Consider the following 10,707-nt stretch of genomic DNA (forward strand, 5'->3'; position numbering starts at 1 on the left):
CAGAAGATTAGTCAAGCAGGATTTCCCCTTCATAAATCCATGCTGACTTGGACCAATCCTTTTACTGCTATCCAAATGCGCCGTTATTACCTCTTTAATAATTGACTCCAGCATCTTCCCCATCACTGATGTCAGGCTAACTGGTCCCTGTTTTCTCTCTTGCTCCTTTCTTGAAAAGTGGGATAACATTAGTTACCCTCCAATCCACAGGAACTGATCCTGAATCTATTGAACATTGGATAATGATCACCAATGCATCCACAATTTCTAGAGCTACCTCCTTGAGTACCCTGGGATGCAGACCATCAGGCCCTGGGGATTTATCTGCCTTCAGTCCCATCAGTCTACCCAATGCTATTTCTCGCCTAATGCAAATTTCTATCAGCTCCTCTGTCTCCCTAGATCCTCAGTCCTCTAGTACATCTGGGAGATTGTGTCTTTCTTAGTAAAGACAGATCCAAAGTACCTGTTCAACTCTTCCGCCATTTCCTTGTTACCCATAATAATTTCACCCATTTCTGCCTTCAAGGGACCCACATTTGTCTTTACTAATCTTTTTCTCTTAACATACTGAAAGAAGCTTTTACTGTCCTTTATATTCTTGGCCAGCTTCGCGTCGTACCTCATATTTTCAGCCCATATTGCCCTTTTTGCTACCTTCTGTTTTCCTTTGAAAATTGTCCAATCCTATGGTTCATACAGAATACCTTTATTGTCATTCGAACTGAACGAAAATCATTTGCCAGCAGTCACAACAGCACAGAGCAAAAAAAACAAAAAACAGAAGACACACAACCCCAACACAAACATCCATCACAGTGACTCCTCCAAACACCCCCTCACTGTGATGGAAGGCAAAAAACTTCCCCCATGCCCCTCCCACGGACAGACAGCTCGACCCCTGCCGAGGCAACCGACCCGCGCAGCCCCCGCAAGGAGATGGAAGGTCCCGTGGCCGAGCCGCACCGGGCGCTGGTAAGTCCCGCGGTCGAGCCGCACCGGGCACTGGAAAGTCCCGCGGCCGAGCCGCACCGGGCGATGGAAGGCCCCGCGGCCGAGCCGCACCGGCGATGGAAAGTCCCGCGGCCGAGCCGCACCAGGCACTGGAAAGTCTCACGGCCAAGCCGCACCGGGCGCTGGAAAGTCCCGCGGCCGAGCCGCACCGGCGATGGTAAGTCCTACGGCCGTACCGGGCGATGGAAAGTCTCACGGCTGAGCCGCGCCGGCCGATGGAAGGCCCCGCGGCCGAGCCACACCCCGAGGAAGAGACCTAAAAAGAGAAAGGTTTCCCCCAACCCCACCCCACCCCCCCACACATACACAGCCAAAAACAAACCACCACACACATCCAACACATAGACAAAAAAAGGAAAAAGGACAAACAGACTGCCAGCGAACTGCAGCCGTTACGGCGCCGCCATCTTGTTTCCTGCTACTCTTTGCTATGTTATACATCTTTTCTATTAGTTTCACTCCATCTCTAACTTCCCTTGTCAGCCACGGTTGTCTCTTACTCCCCTTAGAATCTTTCTTTCTCTTTGGAATGAAATGATCCTGCATCTTCTGGATTATGCCCAGAAATCCCTGCCATTGCTGTTCCACCGTCATTCCTGCTAGGATCCTTTTCCATTTGATCTTGGCCAGCTCCTCTCTCATGCCGTCATAGTCCCCTTTGTTCAACTGCAATACTGCCATTCCTGGTTTAGCCTTCACCCTCTCACATTGCAGATTAAAACTAATCATATTATGGTCACTACCTCCAAGCGGTTCCTTTACCTTGAGTTCCCTTGTTAAATCTGGTTCATTGGACAACACTATATCCAGAATTGCCTTCTCTCTGGCAGGCTCTAGTACACGCTGCTCTAAGAATCCATCTCAGAGGCACTCTACAAACTCCCTTTCCTGGGGTCCAGAACCAACCTGATTTTCCCAGTCTACCTACATATTGAAATCCCCCATAACCACAGTGGCATTACCTTTGTTACATGCCAATTTTAACTCCTGCTACAACTTATATCCAGGCTACTGTTTGGGGGTCTGTAGATAACTCCCATTAGTGTCTTCTTACCTTTACAATTCCTCAACTCCATCCACAGTGACTCTACATCGTCAGTCCCTAAGTCACCCCTCGCAAGGGACTGAATTCCATCCCTCACCAACAGAGCAGCTACCCCACCTCCTCTGCCCACCTGCTTGTCCTTTCTATAGGACGTATAACTGAATATTCAGTTCCCAGTCCTGATCTTACTGCAACCACGTCTCTGTAATCCCCACAATGTCATATCTACCAATCTCTAACTGAGCTTCAAGTTCATCCACTTATTATACTTCGCGCATTTATATATAGTACTTCTAATCCTTTGCTCATCTCACCTTTCACATCGATTCCTATTACACGTCCATTCTCTCCTATTTCTTCGTGAACTTTCTGTCCCGTTAATTCTGGGGTCTTTCTTAACTTTTCCTATACTCTCTTTCCCTTTAACTCCATCCTTAACTATCCCATTTGAAACCCCCCCCACTATTTAGTTTAAAACCTCCCATGTAGCAGTGGCAAACCTGCTACACGGCTCTTGCAAAGCTCTTACAGAGCTCTTGCAAAGCTCCAGTTAGACTAGACTCCATTTGGACCACCGTGTGTGACTCTGGCCAACTTATCCCCGAAAGTTTCTATTGGTAAGGCTGCAATGAAGTTTTGCTGAAATAGTACTAGGATTAAATGATTAAATTGTAACGATATGCTGCATTGACTTGGATGGTATATTTTGGCATGGACAACAAAGGGCCATCTTAATTAATGAGGCTAAGATTATTTAAAGTTCTTGGTTATGTACATAGTATATGTTTTCACTGGAGGTGAGTTTAGAACAATGAAGCAAACCTTAAACTAGAACTAAGGAGCAGAGTGATGTTCAGAACATTCCTTCACTTAAAGAGCAATAAAAATCTCTAATGCGGTTCCCAGGAAAGAGTTATTGATGGGGGTCAATTTTTTTTTTGAAATTGAGGTTATAGATTTTTAGTTAAGTCTACAGAATCAAGATTGAAAGCTAGCATTAAGGGTGAATGTTTTAATTAGATTCTACTATCTCATTCGACCACCCAATCTTCTCCACTGTTATCTTGTATTGTAGAATTTCTTAAGCCATCTTGATGATATAAAAGAAATAGCTCCGTTGTTACAGCCAATAATTGTATTTTTTAATTTTTTTATTCAAACATGGAATAGTAGTTTGAAAAGCCAGAGCAATGTTAATGAATGGGTCCATATTGCAGTTATACCAAAACCAGAATGTACTGGAAACACTCAACATGGCATGCAGCCTCTGGAAAGGGAAACCAATTTAATGTTTCAGTTCAAAGAGAGAAAACAAGTTAGTTTTTTTTGCAGAAACAGTCAATGGTAGATGGATTATTGAAGGAGAATATTTCTAAGAGGGTAAGGCCAGGGTTGTGGGATAAACTTTAAACTAGATCCTGTGATTAATGGGTGGAACACAATTACAGATATCGTGAATAAAGCAGTATTAAAACTATGAAATGAACAATGCAAAGAAAGAAACAAGGCTCAAATAAATTCAGAGTTCTCCATATGGAAAAACTTCAGTATGTTTAATTCTGATTTTGAAGGAACTTTTTGACTTCAACATTATTTTTTAAAGTTTGATTTCAGCAACCCAATTTTCTTCAAGTTATGTCATGGGCAACGGCTATAAATTATTTATTACTGCAGAGTCAATATGAATGATAAAAATAATTAAGCATTTACTCATTATTTTAAGCAAGTAAAAAGAATATTTGATGTTGGTCATGCTGATTGCCTCTTAATCTACCCATTGTATATATTCCAGGAAGGTTGCATTTTTCTGATTTCCTTGCTTATCACAAAAGAATGAAAGAAAGACATTATGTAGCAGTTTTCACAACTTTAGGGCATCCCAAAGCACTTTACAAGCAATTAAATACTTTTAAGGTATTGTACAGTTACTGTTGAAATATGAGAAATAGATAGAGCATGAAAAAGGGCCCTTTGGCTCACTGTGACGCTGTTGGCCATCAACTGCCCATTTACAACAATCCTATGTTAATCTAATCCAACTTTATTATTTCCATATTGTTATCAATTCTCCCTAGATTCTACCACTCGCCTAGGGGCAATTTGAGTGACTGATTAACCTGCCAACAAAGTTCAACTGCTAATTTACAATCTTCCATATTTAGAAATATAGTAACAGTGTATTGATCTTTTAATGATATTGATTGAGGGCTATCTAGGATTAGGTTTATTATAGTCACACGTGCTGAGGTAGTATGTGAAGCTTTGTTTTGCATGCTATCAGATCAGATAGTACTGTACGCAAATAGTCAAGTCAAACTCAAGTCCAATAAGTTTAGTTTAGGTTATTGTCATATGTACCGAGGTACAGTGAAAAGCTTTTGTTACCGTGCTAACCAGTCACGGAAAGATACTACATGATTACAGTCGAGTCATGCACAGTGGAACAGTTTGAAATAACACTATTCCGTTTCAGTAGCCTACACTCCAACAGTTCGGACATTGAATTCTGCAATTTCAAGTAGTTTAGTTTAAGTAGAGCAAAGGGGACAAATATCGCTTCCAGCATTGTAGCGCAACAATTCTATAGACAAATTCCAATGTCCCCAATGGGGTAGTGATGAAACGGACAGTATTTTAGCTTGGTAAGAGGGGAAGAAGCTGTTCCTGAGTCTGATGGTGCACATTTTCAAGCTTCTGTACCTTCTGCCTAATGGGAGTGTGGAGAAGAAGGAATGGCTAGCGTGGGAGAAGTCTATTGGCCAAACTGTTAGATGTATTGCCACACTGCTGTCAAAAATGTGTGCTCTTTCGCAGAATGGTGTCATGGAATTTTTTTAATCCGCCAGAGAACTGAAATCTTAATTTAACAATCATCTGAAAAGTGATATCTCTTAAAGTGCAGTTATCCCTTGGGGCTGCACGAGATTGGCAGGCTGGATCATAGACCACACTTTACACATGATGGGACCAGAATCCACAATTTTCTGGCTCAGAGGAAGAAAGCTGCCTCTGATCTGTGGCGGGCACTGTTCTCACTGCATCTTCTTACTGCCCTGAAAGTAATGTTTAGCAATTCAAGTGGAAAGTTACAGGCATGAATCCTCAGTGGACATGCAAATCTCATGTGAATGTATTTACCTTTTTGTTGAACGTGTTAATTTATCAACATAGACTTGACAGATAGACTTTAAGTCTTCTATTGGGGGCTATACATAAATAGTTTTACTTCAAATTGGACAGAGTAATATAGCCTTCTATGTGATAAGGAAATGGGATAAAAACAATTTCAAGGTTATTTCTACTGACAGATATTCCCTAGATATCAAGTACATTGCTAAAGAGACCTGAAAATGCTCTGAAGAAAATAAGCTTTGGAATACACAATCCTCCACTAGCTACTGACCCAGCACAAATGGATTAGAAATAATTGATTATTCCTCAACACTCCTCAATCCTTCAGAAAATAAATCCTCCCCGTTTAGATGAGAGGTTAAGCTGGTTGCATTTGGCCTTCCATTCCATTGGTGTTGTACCACTGTTCTGCCCGATATGATCCTTCAACCAAAATAATTAAAACAGATTAACTAATCATTCATCTCAATGCTTAATATTGGGGATGTAATTTGGCAATATGAATACTGTAAATGTGAAGTTGAATAAGGAGTTGAATATGCCTTGGAGAGTGTCAAATATACAGAGTGATTTGTGATACAGACCACTGGAACTATTATTGCAGGATAATAAGATCATAATACCAAATCAAACCAAGCACAGAAGTTGGGAAGTCACGTTGCAGTTGTACAAGACATTGGTGAGGCTGCTTTTAGAGTAGTGTGTTCAGTTTTGTGAGCCATGTTATAGGAAAGATGTTGTCAAACTGAAAAGGGTGCAGAGAAGATTTACAAAGATGTTGCCAGGACTTGAGGGTCTGGGCTATAGGGAGAGGTTGAGCAGGCTAGCACTCTATCCCTTGGATTGCAGGAGAATAAGGGGTGATCTTATAGAGGTGTACAAAACCATGAGAGGAATAGATCGGGTAGATACACAGAGGCTCTTGCCCAGAGTAGGGGAATCGAGAATCAGAGGTCAAAGGTTTAAAATGAGGGGGAAAGATTTAATAGGAATCTGAGGCATAACTTTTTCACACAAATGGTGGTGAGTGTACGGAACGAGCTACCAGAGAAGGTAGTTGAGACGGTTACTATCGCAACGTTTAAGAAACATTTGGACAGGTACATGGATAGAACAGCTTTTGAGGGATATGGGCCAAAAGCAGGCAGGAGGGATGTGTAGATGGGGTATGTTGGTCTGCGTGGGCAAGTTGGGCCGAAGGCTCTGTTTCTACGCTATAAGACGCAATGACTCTATGACCTGTTCATAACTGCAGGAATGGAACAAAAAAACACAAGTTACAATATTTCAAATCCTTGGTATATCTTAGAATGCATTTGAGACGTCACAAATTTGTTTGTTTTTGGGTAAGAAGACACTGGAAAAGCTGCAAAAATGACTAAACTGATTCAATTTTTGTCAGGAAAGATTATGACCTAAACCAGATGTAGAGGCCACAAATATAAGATAATCATTATCAAATTCAGGAAATAGTGGTTGTAATCTTGAACTTGCAACCACCATGAATAGTTGAAGCAACTAACATAATGTGTTTAAGGGGAAGTGTATGAGAAAGTAATAAAAGGATATGCTGAAACTGTTAGATGAAGTAGGGTGAAAGCAGTTTCTAATAAAGAGCAAACACCAGCAGCGACCAATTGGGTTGAACAGGTTGTTTCCATGACATAAATTATTTAGCATATTGTTCATTTGTAAATTAGCTACTACATTTCCTTCCAATGCAACAGTAGTTTTTAGTGCATTCTGAAATAGTGATACGTGTTATTAATAAGTATAAGCCTGGAGAAAATACCATTCGTAAAGATGTGTTGTATAATTCATGTGTACAGTGAGCAGCAACACAATTTGAGCATCAACAAGTTAAAAACAGCAGCTGAATCCAGACCATCAAATGGAAATTACAATTAGAGTCAAGAGTTTAAGATATCAAACTCCTAAACTCTTGACAAGTTTAGAGTTAAATCTAAACTTAAGATTTGAAGTTATGTTCTTTGGATAAGGAGAGGGCCCATTGGAGCAAAATTGCCTAAAAAAGCTGATGAAATAAACATTACACAGAGCCAATATGCATCAGGTATCTAATGTACATAAATATCTCAGTTAGGGCAAATTAAACTGATGTTAGCTCATTATTGCTGGTTCTCCTTGTGCCCTGATGTCGAGACAACAACCTTTCTCTCAATGCAGCATGACAAAGGCGATAGTGATCGACTTCATGAAGCAAAGCATTACATACACCACAGTTTGCATTGACGGTGCCGAAGTAGAGATTCCTAGGAGTCAATATCACCAACAAGTTCTCCTGGATCACCCATATTGAAGCAACGACCAAGAAAGCACACCAACGCCTCTACTTCCTTAGAAGGCTTAGGAAGTTTGGCACGTCCCCTACAACTCTCACCAAATTCTACAGTTCCACCATGGAAAGCGTTTTATCAGGATGCATTACCGCTTGGTTTGGGAACAGCTCCATCCAAGATCACAAGAAATTGCAGCAAATTGTGGATGCAGGCCAGACCATCACACAAACCAACCTCCCTTCTATTGACTCAATTTACACCTCAAGCTGCCTCGGCAAGGCCAGCAGTATCATCAAGGACGAGTCGCACCCCGGACACTCCTCCCCTCTTCTATCAGGCAAAAGATATAGAACACACACCTCCAGATTTGGGGACAGTTTCTTCTCGGCTGTTTTCAGGCAACTGAATAATCCTATCACAACCAGAGAGCAGTGTTGATCTATTATCGATCTCTTTGGTGACCCTCGGACTATCCTTGATCGGACTTCGCTGGCTTTACCTTGCACTAAACGTTATTCCCTTATCATGTAACAATACACTGTAAATGGCTTGATTGTAATCATGTGTTATCATATCATCATATCATATATATACAGCCGGAAACAGGCCTTTTTCGGCCCTCCAAGTCCGTGCCGCCCAGTGATCCCCGTACATTAACACTATCCTACACCCACTAGGGACAATTTTTACATTTTACCCAGCCAATTAACCTACACACCTGTACGTCTTTGGAGTTGACTGTTTTTCTGTTGACTGGATAGTACAAAATAAAAGCTTTTCATTGTACCTCGGTACACGTGACAATAAGCTAAACTGAAACTGAAACCTTCATTCCTTCATTCATCATTTAGTCTGGTGCAGCGTTTTGATTCTGCTTGCACAGCGTTTAGGTCCATACAGGTTACCTCCGGTAATGTAATAGAACATGCCTGTATGCAGCAATCTACAGTATGTAAGATTTATAGGTTAATTGACCTCTGTAAGTTGCCACTAGTTTGTAAGGAATGGATGAGAAAGAGGGATAACGAAAAACATAATCAATGATCAATGATTGTCGTGGACGCAGTGTGCCAAAGGAACTGTTTCCTGCTGTGTTCCTAAACTAAACTAAACTAAACATGGTAATGTTCAGAATTGGACTGCTATGAAAGTGAAATTTACACAAGGCACTTGTCAGGGAATCAAGGGTTGTAGGAACAGACTGGGACGTTGGGTGCACTATCAGATCAGATCTGATTAAATGGCGGCGCCCTCTCATAGCCGTATGGCCGATTCCTGCAGTCATTATTCATGGCCTGCTGCACTCGCGTCATGTTCAGAACTAGCTGCGTCTCTGGACAAACTGTTCCAGTACAGTTATGGTATCGGCAACTACCTGCTAATCTAACATTCCCTTGGGGAAAGAAGGGCAGCGATACAGTGATTATTATTAGTGGGAGAGAGTGGGATTCATATCGCAACCTGAGTCAGCGCAGAGGTCCCACACTGTTCTAAATGTTGTGCCCGACTCTCAGTAAAAATACAATGTCCTCCATACTGTTTGGGACAAAGACCCATCATTTATTTATTTGCCTCTGCACTCCACAATTTGAGATTTGTAATAGAAAAAAATCATATGTGGTTAAAAGTGCACATTGTCAGATTTTAATAAAGGTCATTTTTATACATTTTCGTTTCACCATGTAGAAATTACAGCAGTGTTTTTTAACATAGTCCCTCCATTTCAGGGCACCATAATGTTTGGGACACAGCAATGAAAGTAGTGAAGTTTAGTATTTTGTTGCATATCCTTTGGATGCAATGACTGCTTGAAGTCTGCGATTCATGGACATCAGCAGTTGCTGGGTGTCTTCTCTGGTGATGCTCTGCCTGGCCTTATGCTTGTTTTGGGGGCTAGTCCCCTTCAGTTTTCTCTTCAGCATATAAAAGGCATGCTCAATTGGGTTCAGATCGGGTGATTGTCTTGGCCACTCAATAATTTACCATTTTTTAGCTTTGAAAAACTTCTTTGTTCCTTTAGCAGTATGTTTGGGATCATTGTCTTGCTGTGGAATGAATCTCCGACCAATGAGTTTTGAGGCATTTGTTTGAACTTGAGCAGATAGAATGTGTCTATACACTTCAGAATTCATTATGCTACTACCATCAGCAGTTGTATCATCAATGAAGATAAATGAGCCAGTACCTTCAGCAGCCATACATGCCCAGGCCATAACACCCCCACCACCGTGTTTCACAGATGAGGTGGTATGCTTTGGATCTTGGGCAGTTCCTTCTCTCCTCCATACTTTGCTCTTGCTATCACTCTGATATAAGTTAATCTTTGTCTCATCTGTCCACGACTTTTTTTCCAGAACTGTGGTTGCTCTTTTAACTACTTCTTGGCAAACTGTAACCCGGCCATCCTATTTTTGCGGCTAACCAATGATTTGCATCTTGCAGTGTAGCCTCTGTATTTCTGTTCATGAAGTCTTCTGCGGACAGTGGTCATTGACAAATCCACACCCGGCTCCTGAAGAGTGTTTCTGATCTGTCGGACAGATGTTTGGGGATTATTCTTTATTATAGAGAGAATTCTTCTGTCATCAGCTGTGGAGGTCTTCCTTGGCCTGCCAGTCCCTTTAGACAATAGACAATAGACAATAGGTGCAGGAGTAGGCCATTCAGCCCTTCGAGCCAGCACCGCCATTCAATGCGATCATGGCTGATCACTCTCAATCAGTACCCCGTTCCTGCCTTCTCCCCATACCCCCTCACTCCGCTATCCTTAAGAGCTCTATCCAGCTCTCTCTTGAAAGCATCCAACGAACTGGCCTCCACTGCCTTCTGAGGCAGAGAATTCCACACCTTCACCACCCTCTGACTGAAAAAGTTCTTCCTCATCTCCGTTCTAAATGGCCTACCCCTTATTCTTAAACTGTGGCCCCTTGTTCTGGACTCCCCCAACATTGGGAACATGTTATCTGCCTCTAATGTGTCCAATCCCCTAATTATCTTATATGTTTCAATAAGATCCCCCCTCATCCTTCTAAATTCCAGTGTATACAAGCCCAATCGCTCCAGCCTTTCAACATACGACAGTCCCGCCATTCCGGGAATTAACCTAGTGAACCTACGCTGCACGCCCTCCATAGCAAGAATATCCTTCCTCAAATTTGGAGACCAAAACTGCACACAGTACTCCAGGTGCGGTCTCACCAGGGCCCGGTACAACTG

Source organism: Rhinoraja longicauda, chromosome 1, assembly GCF_053455715.1.
Source record: "Rhinoraja longicauda isolate Sanriku21f chromosome 1, sRhiLon1.1, whole genome shotgun sequence".
In the NCBI taxonomy this organism is placed as follows: domain Eukaryota; kingdom Metazoa; phylum Chordata; class Chondrichthyes; order Rajiformes; family Arhynchobatidae; genus Rhinoraja; species Rhinoraja longicauda.